The sequence below is a fragment of the Carcharhinus amblyrhynchos genome, chromosome 25 (assembly GCF_965287045.1).
Source record: "Carcharhinus amblyrhynchos chromosome 25, sCarAmb.v2.hapA, whole genome shotgun sequence".
NCBI lineage: Eukaryota > Metazoa > Chordata > Chondrichthyes > Carcharhiniformes > Carcharhinidae > Carcharhinus > Carcharhinus amblyrhynchos.
In genome coordinates, this window is record NC_137348.1 from 13,670,442 (window position 1) to 13,689,247 (window position 18,806).

Consider the following 18,806-nt stretch of genomic DNA (forward strand, 5'->3'; position numbering starts at 1 on the left):
TGATTGAGGGTCAAACGGCTAAGGAAACATGTGGATGTAAGTAATATAGTAGAGCCTTCCACATATAATGTAAATCTTTAAAGTATTTAGGAGAATGATCGCAACAAGAATCAAGCTGAAATGCTTGCTGTATGTACAATGCAACCAATGATAAAAAGATAGAAAGATGGTCATTTTACCACAGGAAGGGGAAAATCATGTATGCCTACTACAAAACTGTCTAAAAGACAGTTACTGTACCATACCTCCTAGGTGGTCTACTCAAAATATACTAAGTGCAATGATTAAAAACAGCATTGCACTCTTGTCATATTATATTAATGAAAAATAATCGTATTGTTATCTGACTGTAAACAAATGTATCTAAGGCATAAGGTCCTAAAAACAAAAACTTAATTAAAATTTCATTACAGTAGAAAAATTACAGAGCATAAAGGGTACATACAATTCTTAATAACGTTCAAAATGTAAATAAAAGTGATCTAAATGGAACCGTAATAATGTATATACCTATAGATTTGTTAGAAAAGTCCAAATACATCATATTTGGTATTATTTGGTTGCTTCTTTCAGGCGGTTGGCGCTTCAAGGAATGCTCAGATACCAGCTGTACTGGCCCTGTCTCAGAGATCGAGTTCCTCCAGCACGGCCCCCGCTGGCCATTTCTTGTTTAAGTCATAATTGATTGTGACAAATCTACCCCAGTTGTGAATAAAATCTCTCCAGGGGCTGAAAAGACACTGTATTTGGCTGCCATTAACTGCTAAATTAGCAAGTACTTCAAGCAAATTACAACATCAGATATAAAACTCATGAATCCAATTAAAAATAAAAGAAGGGGAAAAAAAAGGTGACCTGTTGCGAGAATCTAGCAATAACCCCAATGTATATTTTGGAGAATCACTGCACAAAATTGATTACATTTTTAACCATTCATTATAAATTAATTTAGAAAAAAACATCAAGAGCACCCCAATATGTTCAAACTTCCCTGGAAGCTGGCAATCTCACATTCAACTGTGTAAATGTTCTAAAAGGTCCTGAATATTTTATGAATATTTGTCATAAAACAGAAATAATAACTACTGAGCAAAGCTATTAGTATTAATATTTATGCTGCCTGTGCTGAAATATTCATGGAACAGAGAAAGGGTTGTAAGATGAGAATTAATTTACATTGTGCTCTGTTTACCAACCAGCCTGATGTTTAGGCAGTTGACAAGCGCTGATATGATTCTGTCACTCAATTTCAGTGTCAGAGAGGAAGGCGGCTGTCAGCTTGAAGATTGGGTTTCTGACAACTGAAATCCTGAAAGATTTCCCCCTCCCTTTATTTTATATTTTATTTGTCCACTTTTTTACTGCCTTAGGCAATGTATGCCACCCGTTCATCTGATCACCCTTCCATCTGCTTAAATTAACGAATTAATGAGAGATACACTCTACACCAGCCCAAAATGTTTATTGGTGATTAAATTATAATGGGGGTTGTATAATTCATGAACCAATTAGTGGAAGTGTTAGCTGATTTGATGGGATGAGGAGGTACAAACTACATTAACTAATAGAGAGCTTGGGGCTGCTGCTGCCTACCACTCGGATTACGTGCCTAATTGCTTTACTTTATCTGCCTGTCACAGATAGCCATGCATATTTCATCATTCTCAAAGACTTCAATTGTTTACTTTCTTGTTGATCCTGTAACATGTAGAAGCTAAGCCAAGCTTTTGTGTAGTTAAAACCATCCGGAATTGAATCAGTTTTTGGCTGTGTGCGTAGAAGGCTGAAAGAGTAGCCCACTTATCTCTTTAGATCTACTTTGGAGCTCATTTTTCTTTAATTTCTCCTCCCATCATGCCTACCCACCTCCTCTTTCAGCTGGGAAATGTCTGATAGTCTCCTCCAATCTTATTTTCTTTTCTATACTTGTCAGGGAAGAGTGACCATAAGCAGAAAATAGAACCTATCCTCTTTGCATCCAGTGACAATATCTATCATTTCCAGGTCAACTGGACAAAGTCAGATGCAATGCAGAGCACCAGCAATTGTGACTTAGCCCTCACCTGAGAGAGAGACTCTAATCCTCAACAACACGTTTCCATCATCCACCCCACCTACCCTTATGGCCTCTTTGAATGAGATTGTCCAATTAGAACACATATTTGGACAGTTTTATGTTATAGACTTGCACCCACTGGGAGCTGATTGCATGCCAAAATTCATTTCCGTAAAGACCCTTTATGCTTACCAGAGAGGGAAGAAACTTTCATCCCATCTGTCTGGACTGACCCACAGTTCCTTCCTCCACTGACATGAGGCACACTTGCTGTGGGGCAAAATTTATTTAATGCCTTTTCTTTTCTGTGATGAGACATTCAGCCTCTACATTCCCCTTAGGATTCCAGCTGAGAGCTGACAGGATCCACTGCACATATGTGAATGAAGGATTCAAGCATCAGCCACAGAAATCATTATTAATCCTTGACAACAGCCAGGTAAAATGAATATCACAGCTACTCCACCACTTCAGAATTTACATAACCAGTTCTGGTCCGGAAGGTGTCACCAGAATTGGCTTTCAGGTTATAATCCAGAATTGTCCACTGTTATGTTTGTGATCATGCTATATAACATATTTCGATCCTTTAACAAGTTATTTTCACCCAGTAGTAGAATAAAATATTTTGAAATAATCTTCACGGCGAAAAGCACCTCTAGACTTCAATCAGTCTTTGTTAATAGTGTCATGCCCTGAAGACTGTTCCTACACAGTATTGTTCTACTAATGGAACAGTCTTAATTTTCTTTCAACCATAATGCTTGGCAAAGATGCAGAAAGACAGACAGAGAGAGAGAGGAACCCACAATCAACGTATTGCTAGAAGAACCAATTCCACTCTGATCAGTTTTATACAGACAAAACACTCCTCGGGAACTCTACTGGCTAACACCAACAGAACGCATCAACCTCAGCATTTCAACAATGAAATGGGGGCTCCATGTCGAGATCTTTAAGTGAGATTTCTTTTAAGTAATGCTTAAACAAGTGGAAGTAATAATCTACTTTCTGTTTTCAGTCCTTATCTTAAAGTGAGTTCCTTCTTAAACAACTAAGGATATTTTTCTGTTTCCTTTAAAAGCATTAACATAAAGCCTTTTAATATCCCATCAGATCCCCTTTCCTTACTTATCAGCTTTTGCTCTTAAGATACAAATCTCAGCCATGTGAACATGTAAAACACCACAGATTGGTAAATAGGAAAAATACTTCCACCTAGAAGAGGATTATTAACTGTCAAAAAAATTGGAAAGGTCACTTTGTTTATTTCTGCTTAATTTTCTTTTTATATGAGTAGAATTTTCTAGAATAAATCAGGTTGATCTGATACCACCCAATCAACAGTTATTCTACTTTTCAACGAATATTAGGATATTTAGATGCCGTACAGAGGAGTGCGCATAGATTATACACCTGTTTATTGTCATCAAGGTTCAAAATTACGGGTTAGGAATAGAAGCAACAATTAACCACCACTTTAACGACAGTCACAGCATGTGTCACTGTGAAAATCAGTGAGGTAAAGGTATAAATATTTTGAGGAATGCTTTCAACTTTACTTTGTTAATTTTATACTGTTTGCACACTGTACTGAAAAGACAGTAGTTTCTAAACATATCACAGGGGAGTACACATCAACAACCCAATTAGTAGTAGCACTTAAAGTACTGCTCCATTGATTTCCCAACACTGCCTGTGGTCCAAGAGAAGCAGTCGATTGTCCAGCACACAACATACATGATTTATTTAATTACAGTCCACGACAAGTACATTATTGCTTTTCAAATAATGCTGCATAACATATCTCAGCATGTTTTCACACAGTGGTTAATTCAATACTGTGGAATATTATCTCTATTGCTTAAGAATAACTATCTTTTTTTTTACAAACAATACATAAAAAAATTATATTTGCTTTTATAAAAGATTATTACAAACAGAGATGTTTACAGAAATTAACCACCCTAAAGTTTGAAAACTGGTCCATTTTTAACAGGCCCACTTTATAACAATCATTAATGTGCATTAAAGAATGGAAGGATAGTGCGGATCCTTTACTCCACCAAGGCAACTCTCCAAAATGTCCGAAGAATTGGATTTTAGGTCAGTCTGGCTCCCCCTGTGTATGTATACCATTAAACAGATGATTGTTTATGAATGGCATCTATGTGGTCTACAATATAACAATGCCCCATGTGTCCATTTTGTTCCTAACATCAGAGGTTGATTGATTGAATTCTAAAATATGATCAGCACTAAATCTCCTTGCAAGCCTCAAAAATCAAATCACACATTTCTCTATTATTTGATTAATTTGAAATATTATCAAAGGGCTGGTTTAATGAGCAACCCTCAACATATTGAATGTTTTTATTCTCCATCAACAAAATAAGTCTTGGGTCTCATTGCCATATAATAATTATTTAAGGTCTGCACCCTGTGAGTTTAATTACATTGAAAAACAATAGTCCAGTTGGAAATACTTCAAGGCAATTTCCCTGGACTAATGCACTGAGAGCATCAAAATCTAGCTGAGCATTCACAAATATATTGCTTATAGTAATTACCTTTTTGTGTAATTTTATTATTTGAATCACGAAGTAGTTTATTTATTAGTCACAAGTAAGGCTTACATTAACACTGCAATGAAGTTACTGTGAAATTCCCATAGAATCTTCTCATTCTCCTGAATATTTTTAAAAGAAAGTAATGTTATTAGTTCTTGGGAAGCTTCGTATGGCTAAAGTTTGTAAATTAGCAATATCCATCAATTGAAATACAGCTTATCAGATGAAATTGTACTAAAGATCAGTGCCTCATTTAATATTTTCCAAAATTATCAGCAATTATTTAGAACTTTACAAAATCATAGTGAGAAAAGTGAAGGTGAACAAAATTATTATCTGATTTTACTCTTTATTGAAGTGTGTGAAAGGATCAGAAAAAAGCTGTCTTGAGAACAACTGGCAGAGATACTCAGATGATGATTACTATATCTATTTACGGGGTTAACACTCTTGAAATATTCTGCCAGATTCAGTAAATTCTTGTAGTTTCTGTTTCTTTCATTAATATTTGTCATTTCAATTAAAGTCCTCATTCTGTTTTGAAATCAGATCTGAGCTGTTATTTACAGTTTGATAAATTTTCAGCGACCAGTATTCACAAACATTTTCCCATGTATACTAGTTAGATACTCAGCTCGCGATTAGAAAATAGCAACTCATAGTACCTGACAATTGTAATAACATTTACACCTAACAGTGCTTTACTTGGTGTTTAGTTGTTTTATTGGAAAATGGTTAAACAAGGCTTCTCTCAGGAAAGCTACATTGTATTAAAGTAAAATCTTGTCACTGTCAGTTCATGTTGACAGTCACATTTCTGCTTGACAGATTAAAAGCGTGAAGAGGAAATAGTAGCATTTACAGTGCATGCCTTCAATATAACCAGTGTGACCAATGTTCCCGCCAAACCAAAGGTTCCTGCACAGGCCACGCACAAGTCAACCCCTTTAAATTAGTGTGCATAAATGCTCAAAAAAATTTAAAGCGCCTGCAGCTCCCCCCCAAAAAAAACAGAGGGTACATTGATTGTGACCATCCTCAAGTCTGATGGTTTATTACTGCCTTTTTTTTTACAATATTACCATACTTTTCAAAGAAAGACTTATATTTATAAAGTGCTTTTAATTACCTTAAGAAGTCCCAAAGCAGTATAGTCAATTCAATATTTCTGAAGTCTAGTCACTGCTGTAATTTAACAATGGCTCATTAAAAGACAGCTACTTCCCTTTTTAATTACTGATGTTCTTTGCAATTTAAATTACTCTATTCAGATGGGCGTGTGAAAGATGGAGGTAGGTTTCCATCTTTGCCTTCCCTTTATAAACAATGGAACTCACAGTCCAGAAGGAGAAATGTATCATTTGGTAAAAGACATATTTACACAAGGCTAATGTCCAGACATCGTTTCTGTATGACAGATGGAACCTGTAGAAACCAGAGGAGCAAAAGTTTAATGCTTAGGGAGTATATAGGCAGAGACTCGTTTAGGCATATCCTAGAAGTGCAGTATATTCAATACTAACGAATTTTTCTTTTGAATGTTACCATTGAATCTCTTTCCACCACCCTTACAGGCAGTACATTCCAGCTTCGATCCAGATTGAACATAATAGATAATGGTCATGTTACTGGATAACTTTAAAGCTCATCCAGGAGACCAGGGAAATTTAAATTCAGTTAATTAAATAAATCTGGTATAAAAAGCTAGCATTGGTAGTGGTGACTATAATACCACCAGATTATTGTAAAAACCCATCTGGTTCACCAATGTCCTATTAAGTAAGAAATCTGCTGTCCTTACCTAGTCTGGCCTAAATGTGATTCATTGCCACAGTAATGTAGTTAACTCTTAATTTATCTCTGGTAGCCTAATAAGACACTCAGTTGTACTGAACCATAATGACAAAAAAACTGCAGCAGTTCAAGTTGGGAGGCTCACCATCACCTTCTCAATAAATGCTAGTATTGCTGGTGATCCCCATATCCAATGATCGAATTAAAGAAATCTGTTGTGTGAAAAACATTTTGTCATGTTGCCTCTGATTCTTTTGCCAATCACCTTAAATCTACTTTCTTAGAAGTGGATAAGAGTGTCATGTCTAAAATGAAAGCAAAGATTATGGGGCTCTGCACATGAAGATCTGAATGGAAAAAAGACATCAAGCAGAGAGGTAATGAAGGGAGGAATGAACACAATACTAAACAAATATAGCATTGGTGGCCAACTGGCTATGACAAATAACCGACTGGTTCGTTCATATGAACATAACTGCAGCAGGTTATTCAAAACCTTCAGCTTGCACCGCCATTCATAATATCATGGCTGATTTGATTGTGGTCTCAATGCCATTATCCCACTTACCCCATAGCCTTTGATTCCCTTGTTAGTCAAGAACCTATGTACATATGCCTTAAAAACATTCAATGACCCTATCTTTACTACTCTCTGGGGAAGAGATTTCCATAGACTCATGACCCTATGAAAGAAAAAAAAATCTCCTCATCTGTTTTAAATGGGTGACCCTGCTCTGGTCAATCCCACAAAGGAGAGCATCCTTTCAGCATTCACTCTGTCAAGCAGCTTCAAGATCTCACATGATTCAATAACATCACCTCCCATTCTCTAAAAACTCCAGTGGATGCAGGCTCCACCCTGTCCAATCTTTCCTAATACGATAAAAGCAAATTACTGTGATTGCTGGAATCTGAAACCAAAAGAGAAAATGCTTTTGGTTTCAGAAAAGCCTATTTTTACAAAGAGTTGTCTGGACTCGAAACATCAGCTCTTCTCTCCTTACAGATGCTACCAGACCTGCTAAGATTTTCCAGCATTTTCTCTTTTGGTTTCCTAATATGATAACCCCCTCATCCCAGGAATCAGTTCAGCGCACCTTCTCTGAACCGCTTCTAATACAATTAAGTCCTTTCTTAAATAAAGAGACCAAAGCTGTACGCAGTATTCCAGATATGGTTTCATCAATGTAAACTGTAACACAGCATCCCCATTTTTGTAAGAAAAGCAAATGACTGCAGATGCTGGAATCGGAAACAGAAACAGAAAATGCTGGAAAATCTCAATAAATCTGACAGCATCTGTGGAGAGAGAACAGAGCTAGTGTTTTGAGTCTGGAGGACCCTTCACCAGAGCTCTACTTTCATGTTCCATTTCCCTTGCAATAAATAGCAACATTCCATTTGCTTTCTTAATCACTTGTTCATGCATATTAATTTCTTGAGATTCATGTACCAAGACACCCTGATCTCTGTACATCTCAAAGTTCTGCAATCTTGCCCCATTTAGATGCTGCTTTTCTATTCCTCCTGCCAAAGTGGACAATTTCACAATTTCGACATCATATTCCATCTGCCAAATTTTGACAACTCACTGAACCAGTCTACACCCCTTTGCAGACTCCTTATGTCTTCTTCATAATTTACTTTCCTACCTATTTTTGTATCATCAGCAAATTTTGAAACTGTGCATTTGGTTCCTACATGCAAATCATTGATATAAATTGCAAATATTTGAGGCTCCAGCACTGATCTCTGCAGGACTCCACATGTTACTGGTGGGATTCTCCCAAAAAAATTCTTAGTGCAGACTAAAACTGCAGTAAATCCCACTGGATTTTTCAGCAGAATTTTCAAAATGAACCCCCCCACACTCTGTGCACTGCAGAGTGCACGAGTGTGAACCTCATTAAAAAGCTCTGGGTGGGGGCTATTCCCACTGGAGAGGACAGCAGCATAGAGCTGAGCAGGCCACTGTGCATGCGTCAATCTATCATAGCGAAGATTGGCACATGTGCAGTAGCCTACACTGCTGGACCTTCTGACCGCCCCCTCCCCCACCACTCAATCACTGGCCTCCCCCACATGTTTGGGCCAGCCTCGTTGTCCCACCCGACTCACCTTGATCTCCTCCCGTCCCCTGCTACCCTCACACCGGCAGCCCTGACTCTCCCCACAGCTCTGATTCTCCCCAAAAGGCCGACCACCCCCCCCACCAAACCCCCCCAATCCAATGTCCAACCCCGATTGTTAGCCTCCCTCTGTCACCAAGCCCGAGTGCAGAATGGCAGCAGGACCCCCCACTGATCTCCCTGAGGCCCCGCCCCCTTAGGCCCTGTCCCCTTGGCATTGCTCAATGCCCAGTGAGCAGTGCCAAGGTGCCCCCTGGGCACTGGCACTTTGCCCCTTGGGCAGTGCCAGGAGGCCAGGCTGGCACAGCCAAACTGGCAATGCCTAGGGGATACCCCCCTAACTCTGACCTCCTGGAGGGCTTCTATGGCCCCCCCTTCACTCCAGCTCGGTTGGGCTTCCAGCTCCCCGCAAGTGAAAAGATGTTGCAAACACTGCTGGAGTGAAGCAGTCCTGGCGGGGAGGATTGGGAGACACTAGCAGACCCTGAGACTTCAGTCCTGAGCCCACTAATCAGTTGGAAATCTCCATTAAAATAATTTATTCAGCTCTGCGCCGATTTCTGACGTGGAGCTGACGACACCAGAAATCTGGCTGCTGGAGATGTGAGGAGGAAGCCCACGACACGGCCTCCGTTTGAGTCTCCCACAGTGCTACAGCATGCAGCAAACTGGGAGAATCACCCTCTACATCTTTCCAACTTGAAAATGACACATTTATGCCTACTATATATTCTTTCAATAAAATATAGAGAGACGCTCTTTGCTGTCTTTAAAAAATTCAAATGGGACAAAGATCTAAATTGGCTGAATCTATGTCTGTGGGTGATTACGAACAAAGGAAGTTACCAGGCAGCATTGGAGAAATTCACACATTGTTATCCCTGAAGAGATACTGAGGATCCCCTCTGGCTTGTAGAACCAGTAATATTGCCTTGCTGAACTGCAAAGTCTCAGTCTGCCTTTTTATCGTCTGACTAGCAGTATCACAGACAAGAAATTCTGGCCTGGTTAAACACCTGGCCCCTCTTTCACTGATTCCGATGGAAATTCTGGACCGTTGTCTACAAGACTGATTCATCTCTGCATGCCTACCTCATCATGTGAACTCAACACCACCAGAAAAATTAATTGTCCAGCATCAGTTTTCAGCTCACTGACTTCTACGAAGGAATACCTCATTGGACTTCGATTATGATCTCTGGGACCCATGTGAAAAATATCTCTTTACAATATTGTCTCTACACTATAAGAATATAAGAACTAGGAGCAGGACCAGGCCATCTGGCCCCTTGAACCTGCGCCGCCATTCAATAAGATCATGGCTGATCTTTTTGTGGACTCAGCTCCACTCACCTGCCCGCTCACCATAACCCTTAATTCCTTTACTGTTCAAAAATTTATCTATCCTTGCCTTAAAAACATTCAATGAGGTAGCCTCAACTGTTTCGCTGGGCAGGGAACTCCACAGATTCATAACCCTTTGTGTGAAGAAGTTCTTCCTCAACTCAGTCCTAAACCTGCTTCCCCTTATTTTGAGGCTATGTCCCCCCCGTTCTAGTTTCACCCGCCAGTGGAAACAGCTTCCCTGCTTCTATCTTATCTATTCCCTTCATAATTTTACATGTTTCTATAAGATCTCCCCTCATTGTTCTGAATTCCAATGAGTGAAGCCCCTGTCTACTCAGGCTCTCCTCAGCAGCCAACACTCTCAACTCTGGAATCAACCTAGTGAATTTCCTCTGCACCCCCTTCCCATGCCAGTATATCCATTCTCAAGTAAGAAGACCAAAACTGTACATAGTACTCCAGGTGTGGCCTCACCAGCACCTTATGCAACTGCACATAACCTTGCTATTTTTAAACTCCTTCCCTCTAGCAACGAAGGACAAAATTCCATTTGCCTTCTTAATTAGCTGCTGCACCTGCAAACCAATTCCTTGTGATTCTTGCACAAGGACAACCAGGTCCCTCTGCACAGCAGCATGCTGCAATTTTTTACCATTTAAATAATAGTCCATTTTGCTGTTGTTCCTACCAACATTGTATTCCATCTGCCAGACCCTTGCCCACTCACTTAGACTATCTATATCCCTTTGCAGACTTTCAGCATCCTCTGTACATTTTGCTTTTCCACCCATCTTAGTGTCATTTGCGAACTTGGTCCCCAACTCTAAATCATCTATGTAAATGGTAAGCAATTGTGGTCCCAACACTGATCCCTGAGGCACACCATTAGTCACTTATCACCAACCAGAAAAACACCCATTTACCCCCACTCTTTGCTTTCTGTTAACTAACAAATCCTCTATCCATGCTAATACATTACCCGTAACACCGTGCACCTTTATCTTATGTCTTTGGTGTGGCAATTTGTCAAATGCCTTCTGGAAATCCAAATACACATCCACAGGTTCCCCATTGTCCACTGCATAAGTAATGTTCTCAAAGGATTCCACCAAATAGTCAACATGATCTTCCCTTCATGAACCATTGCTGTGTCTTACCAATGGGACAATTTATATCCAGATGTCTCGTAATTTCTTCCTTGATGATAGATTCAAGCATTTTCCCTACTACAGAAGTTAAGCTAACTGGCTTTTAGTTACCTGTCTTTTGTCTACCTCCTTTTTTAAGCAGTGGCATCACATTTGCTGTTTTCCAATCTGTGGGAGCCAACCCAGAGTCCAGCGAATTTTGGTAAATTACCACTAGTGCATTTGCTTTTTCTCCCGCCATGTCTTTTAGTACCCTGGGAAGCATTCCATCAGGACCAGGAGACTTGTCTATCTTTAGCCCCATTAACTTGCCCAACACTACCTCTTTCATGATAATGATAGTTTCTAGGTCCTCACCTGCCATAGCCTTCCTGTCATCAACTTTTGCATGTTATTTGTGTCTTCCACTGTGAAGGCCGACACAATGCCTGTTCAATGCCTCAGCCATTTTTCCATTTCCAGTTATTACATCTTTCTTCTCTATCCCTCTTTTACTGTTTGAATGTAAAGATGGGCATGGTCATTGTGAACCTTCTTCTTACTTGTTTAGTGTGTGTAAATAAATCATCTTATCTCAACTTTACTATGGATTTAGTAATAGAGAATTGGATGGCATCAAAATGAGGGATTGGAAATATCCTATCATTTATAAAGAGGGAAACAAATCAAAAAGACTTTTCTGTTTACAGATGAGCGGTGAGACAAGAAATGAGTATGGCTTAAATTAACTCCCTTCCTGACTGTAACACTACTCTCTGTTTTGTTTCATGTTGGCTAACCAATCCTCTATCTATGCTACTATATCATTGCTCCGCCACAATGTTATATTTTGTAGTAACAATTGATGTGGCATTTTATCATATGCTTTCTGGAAATCCTAGTACACCACATCCACAGGTTCCCCTTTATCTGCATTGTGAGTTACTTCCTCAAAGAACTCTAATAAATTAGTCAAACACATTTTCCCTTTCACAAAACTATATTGAATCTGCCTGGTCGCACTGAGGTTTTCTAAATGCCGTGCTGTTACCTCCTTAATAACAGATTTCAGCATTTTCATTATGACAGATGTTAAGCTAATTGGCCTGTAGTTTCCTAATTTCTATCTTCCTACTTTCTTGGATGATTACATTCGCTATTTTACAACTTAATGGGATCATTCCAGAATCTAAGGAATTTTGGAAAATTATAACTGATGCATCTACTACCTCAGCAGCCACTTCTTAGTCAGCCCTAGCATGAAGTTCATCAGGACCTGGGGATTTGCCAGCTTTTAATTCCAGTAATTTTCTCAGTACCCTTTTCCTGGTGATTATAATTGTTCTAAGTTCCTACTTCCCTCTTGATTCACAATTATGTCTGGGATATTGTTTGTATCTTCTACATAGGCAGCACAGTGGTTAGCAGTGCTGCCTCACAGCGCCAGGGACCCCGGTTCAATTCCTGGCTTGGGTCACTGTCTGTGCAGAGTCTGCATGTTCTCCCCCTTTTTGTGTGGGTTTCCTCCGGGCGTTCTGGTTTTTCCCAGTCTAAAAGACTTGCTCGTTAAGTGCATTGGCAATGCCAAATTCTCCCTCAGCGTACCCAAATAGGTGCTGGAGTGTGGCGAATAGGGTATTTTCACAGTGGCTTCATTGCAGTTAATGAAAGCATATTTGTGACACTAATAAATAAACTTTAAAACTTTAAACAGTGAACATAGAAGCAAAATATATTTTCAATTAATCCGCTATTTCGGTTATCTTCAATTACTAATGCCCTCAACTCCCTCTAATATTCACTTTACTTATTATTTTCCTTTTTAAGTATTTGTAGAAATTTTTACTATCTTTTATATTTCTCTCTAGCTTTCTCTCATAAGCCAATTTCACTCTCCTTATTACATTGAGTCTTTGCTGTTTTTTATGGTCTGTTTGATCTTCTGACTTGCCATTAATCTTCACAGAACTGTACATTTTTCTTTCATTGTCAAGCCATCTTTAGCCTGCTGACTTAGCCATGACTGACTGGTGCATCTTTCCCTGAAAGTCTTTTTCCCTCACTGTAGTTTCACTGAGTATTATGAAATATCTCCTAAATGTCTGCATTTGCAAATCTACTTACCATCCCTTAATTTCCCAGTTAACTTTAGCCAATCTGTCTTCATACTCTTGTAATTGCTCTTATTTCAGTTTAAAACTGTAGTTGTAGCCTGGTCTTCTCTACCTCAAACTGAATTTGAAATTTAATCATGTTATGATCATTGCTACTTAGGAGCTTCTTTACTATGAGGAAACATTAAAAAATTAAATCATTAACAAGGTTCTCACACTGTACACTGTAAACTAGGACCTGGTAAATTTCTGAAGCAAAAGATCATGGCCAGAATTTATACTCCTACACAACCCTCTGGGATTCTGTCCTCATCAACCTGGTCATTAATTTGCACTAGGGCCTTATGCTTGCCCCTTAAAATTTATTAAAGTATGAAGTTTATTTATTAGTATCATAAGTAGATTTACATTAACACTGCAATTAAGTTACTGTGAAAATCCCCTAGACTGAGTAGACTCTCCTAGGTACACTGAAGGAGAATTTAGTATGGCCAATGCACCTAACCAGCATGTCTTTCAGACTGTGGAAGGAAACCAGAGCACCCGGAGGAAACTCATGCAGGCACAAGGAGAACGTGCAGTCTCTGCACAGACAGTGACCTAAGCAGAAATTGAACCCGGGTTGCTGGCATTTTGAGGCAGCACTGCTAACCACTGTGCCACCCAAGGTCACTTAAGGGACTTTTTCCATCCAGTCAATTTTAAGCTGACGGGTAGATGATAAATCGGGGTGGGAAGGCTTAAATTGACCAGTTTGCCTCGTAATGACCACAAAAAAGGCCTTTTCTCAACCTCAACTTTTAGGCTTGCAGTCGGATAATCAGTCGGGGAGGATAGGCTGAAATTGAATTAAATTTGATCTTAGATGGAAAGTGAAGGGCACCTCCGTCAGAATCTTCCTTCTGACTGGGAGCACCTTCTCTTTAGGGCCTCTTTAGGGACCATGACCTCCAGATCTCCCTTCCTCTTGATAGATCCCCTGAGACTTGATTACCCCTCTTGCAACTTTCCCTACTCCCTCTCCCCCCAACCTGCCTCTTGACCCCTGCCACTTACCTTTGCTCTGGGTCCCAGCACTTAGTTCCAAGAAGCTAACTGCAGTGCAGCTTCTGGTCATTGCAGCATAGTTTCTGGAATGATCAGAAAGCTGTCAATCAGATTGGCCAGCAGCTCATCAAGGTAAGGCTCCCACATTGTGATGGGTCTAAGTCCCATCTTCTGCTACTTAGCACTCATTATGAACATGAAATGGCATCAGGCCTGCTGGAATCAATAGGCATGCGTCCTTGGCTGACATTTTGCACAGCGGGGGCTGAGCTCCTGCCATCCTGAAAATTCAATATTAGTTCAATAAGGCCCTTAGATAAACTAACAGGATAAAATATCAGTGCAGATTTTCACCATTACTGCTCAAGGATTAAGTAGAAAGGAAAAAGCAGATTGTACTGCCCTATCAAATACTGTCATTTTTCCTTCAATTTAAACAGTACAAGGAAAACTGACAGATTAAGTCAAAAGTACTAAGATGAAAATCTGCCCCATTTAAGAAACAAGTGCGTGTACTCCTTGGCCTGGCATTACACATGATAAATATCTTCAGGATAGGTTGTATTTGCATGTAATTCCTTAGAGATCCAGACATTGTTCTGGATGGAATTCCTAATTTATGTTATCTTAGTAAGACATGAAAAGAAACTATATGTATCAAAACTTATTATTTTTTGCTTTTTTAAAAATGGTTATCTGCTGAATCACAAAATGATTGCTTCAAGTCACATGGCCACAGAATTGACTCTTGTTCTAGAAGATACCAACAGGAGTCATAAGAACAAAATAATCCTTTTCTCATCACCATGGAACCTGGGACATTATGATCACAAAACCAGAGGACTAACACATCAAAACTTGTTATTCCTGCAGAGTTGTGAACAGATCCATCTCACACCTGAGACTGTGTCCAGTCCATTTCAAAAGGTTCCATTAGGGGCTGTTTGAGGGGCTAATGAATGTAATTTTGCATCTTGTTAAGCTTACACCTCTCTGACGTAAGTCAGAAGGTCTGCCAAGACAATGGCATCCCAACACAAAAAAGACTCAACATAAATTGTACCTCAAAATGAAGGTCACTTGACTCTAGAGACAATTCTGAAATCTCGACGTTACTCTGATTACTGAGAAACCCTCAGACTGCTGCTTTAACACCAGCCAAAAAGAACTCTAGCAACTCCTGGCTGAGCAAGTAGCTGGCCACTATTTCACAATTCCCAGAAGCCTGTTTGATTTTAGAAGTCTCTGATCATTGTTTGCCATGTGGTCTAAGCATGGGAAGATCGTCACTCTGCAGCATCATAAATTTCAAGGATTTTTGTGTTGTTGGCTCCAACCAGAAACTCAGCAGGGCTGAACTCCATCATGAAGGAAAATTGACTTCTCAGACTCTGAAAATTATGTGAACTAATAGTTGTTTCTGTAGCTTTTTCATTCTTGCTCATTTTTGTAAGTTTTCCTCTTTTCCATTCCCACATTACTATTAGTGTGTGTGTGTGTGTGTGTGTGTGTATGTGTTTGTGTGCGTGTGTGTGTGTGTGTGTGTGTGTGTGTATGTGTTTGTGTGCGTGTGTGTGTATATGTGTTTGTGTGCGTGTGTTGAGAACTCTTCCCCACCATGCTCCCCAAACCCAGGTTTGAATGTGAATAAGCTAAACTTTTGAGTTAATCAGAACGCGAGTTTGCTATGAGTTATCAATAAAGTGGATCACATTCAATGAAGGTTTCAGAAAACATGCCAGAGCCTATATTGAAAAGCACCTCTGCTTATGGACAGACAGGGAACAGGATAAAGAAGTTCACTTTCGCTCTTTTCTGCCTGTAATATATATTTTTAAAGTCTCAATTACTTTCATGTCGTATTTCACTGATGTTCACAAACTCAAAAAATATGCCACAGAAATCAAAGCAATAAAAACAGCACAACAATTAGAGAACACCAAACAAATGACATTCACACTAGGTGACTCCAGAAATACAGCATTGTCTGATTTAAACCTATTTAACAGCCATTGTGCATAATAGCTTACAAAAATTATGAACTTCACAAAGTAAGAAAAACAGTTAATTTCTATTTGCCCAGTTTTGAAAATGTATGTTGGATTTTCTCAGCTACCCTCAACAGTAAAATAATAAACTATAACTCAAGAATAGTTTGCTTTATCGATTCTACTCAAGCCTAGGTTTTCCTCTGAAGAGACTGCTTCTGGAAAATTATTTTTAAGAATGTATATCAAATGAAGCCTTAGCTTATTAAGGCAATGTATAGCAGACATGTATATCATTTTGGTGCATTCATGTGAAGCAAACTAATTAGTTTAATATTTGATGTGGAGCACACCATGTCAGTGTGGCAAACCTACCACTACTCCAGACATTTTGCAACATATTCTACGGTGACTGAGCAGATACTGCTAATGGAAAATGTCAGTTTTGCAGTAAATGCATTTAAAGATCACAACTTAAATGGCACGATGGTTGAAAATGGAAATAACCACTCAAAATTTCAGGAGGATCAGCTTCATAGTAGATGAAAGAATGTTCCTGCACTGACCTCAGACTAAAAAACGCAGCCAACATTAGTGGTAACAAAGCAAAAAAAACCAACTGTCATCAAACGGAATAACTAGGCAGCATACAATTTTACAAATGCAAGAAAACACTCAAACCTTTAAAGAAATTTCCACAAGGAAGTCCTTCTAAATCTGCAGTTGTGTTTAGAAATTACCCTGTTCTTAGCTTCGAATTGCTCTTTGGTTTAATTCACCATCAAGAAAGTCTTAGGATTATGAGAAAGAATTTCTACTTATCGATACAAGAATTATATATTTATTAAGTCAGACAAGATTTTTCCTTCGTAAAAAGTTATTTAAATTAAATTGCTTGAATTTCTGACTGAAATACAATGGGAAAAACCTTACATTTGCCAGCATTGGTTTAGTTTATAGCTATCTTGTCACGAAGGCTGTAGGTTCAAGACTTGAGCACATAATCTATGCTGCTACTTTATTCCACTGTGAGGATATGATACATTGTCCTTTGGAAGAGATGGTTAAAGCAAGGACCCATAGCTCTAGTGGTTCTGGTGGGTGTTAAAGATCCCACAACACTCTATGAAGAGAGCAGAAGTTCTTGCCACCAAGCCTCTGTCATCAAAAATCAAATTAACTTATCATTGGTTACATTTCACTTTGTGAGAATTTTAAACTTGCTAGTCACAAAATAACTGCCACATTTGCCTACATAACAGTCACTATATTTCAAAAGTAGTTTCCTTCATTTGCACTGAGAAACTTGGTATGTTCCCTTCTGGCACCTTTGAGCATGTTAGTTTTGACTTAATGGTAATGGAGGGAAAATGTCAACATTGTTGCACCCTTTTTTTGGGAGTAAAGTCAACATTGGATTGATGGATTTTGGTTGCAACCTTTTGTCCAGATCTTCCCTGGAAGAGATACTATTCTCTACTGCTTATTCCAAATCATTAATAAAAATGTTTAAAAAGTTGAGGCCCTAGAAAAAATCCTTGGCAATATTACTTGTCACATCTCATCTAAAATTATCCTATTTATATCCAGTCCTTTAATAGGTCTTGCTCACTTATATCTGTCACACTTATCCTTTTGACCTTCTTTGGCTCCAGCTCCCCCAAAAGCATCTAATTTAAATCTTAACCTTTGTATTTAAATCTTTTCCTTTCTCAACCCCTCACTCTACAAATTCACATCATCAAGTAGTCTATTTTACTAACTCCAACTCTTTTAATGTTTTTTGAGGCTTGTCACCTCTTTAACCAAACATTCTAAAGTCTCTTCATTTGGCTCAACGTTAATTTTTATCATTATATCACTGTAAAGTACCTTAAGTTATTTTTCTATGATAAATGTGTTATTTAAATGACATAATTACTGTTATGGTCAACTCTGAGAGGTTAATAACATGCCTTTTAAAACTAAACTCCATGGACGATTCTCTGAGGCCACTAGCCCAACCATGATTCCCGATGGTCTGTTGAATTGGACAAAAGGGCCAAGTCGATATTCTCAGCGGGCATCAAGCCCATTGCAAGTCTCCTGGCCCGCAGTGCCTGGTGACATCAGGTTCTTGCTCAGGGAGGAGAGAGCCTGATTAAGTTCAATTTAAATATAATTGCTGGGTTTGAGGTTGGATGCAACTCTCTTGCTAGAAGTCCCCCAGGTGCAAATCTCTCATGGTCCTGACAAATGAGGGACAGGTGCCCTGAATGCTTTTTTTTTGGGGGGGGGGGGGCACATGAGCTTCTCTGTTCCTGCAGACTGCAGAGGTGGAGTCATTCAAGGGATATGGAAGTTTGCGGCGGGCGGGAGGGTTTAGGCTCAGGGAAAGGGGTCAACCACTGAGGTCTCCCATGGGATGGGGATCTTGCAGCTGGACCTCTCCTGGTTGCCCTGGAAAATGTGAAAATCACTCTTAAGATGGTGACTTCATGCACTGTTCTGGTAAAATCATTTATTTCTGCCCATGTACTGAAAAACCCTTTAAAGTGGCCTGGTCTCATTAAAATCCATGCCCCCTGGACACCTGGAAGCCTTGGAAATCACAACAGCACCTCATTCTACTCCGGGAATTGCCCTTGGTTGATT

General features: G+C 39.2%; 1 protein-coding gene across 3 annotated transcripts in view; it reads right to left on the reverse strand.

Annotated features, from left to right (window-relative positions):
* The window catches only part of ak8 (adenylate kinase 8), a 175,910-nt gene that overhangs the window by 22,601 nt on the left and 134,503 nt on the right, over window positions 1–18,806 (reverse strand). The gene's annotated exons all lie outside the window — the stretch shown is intronic.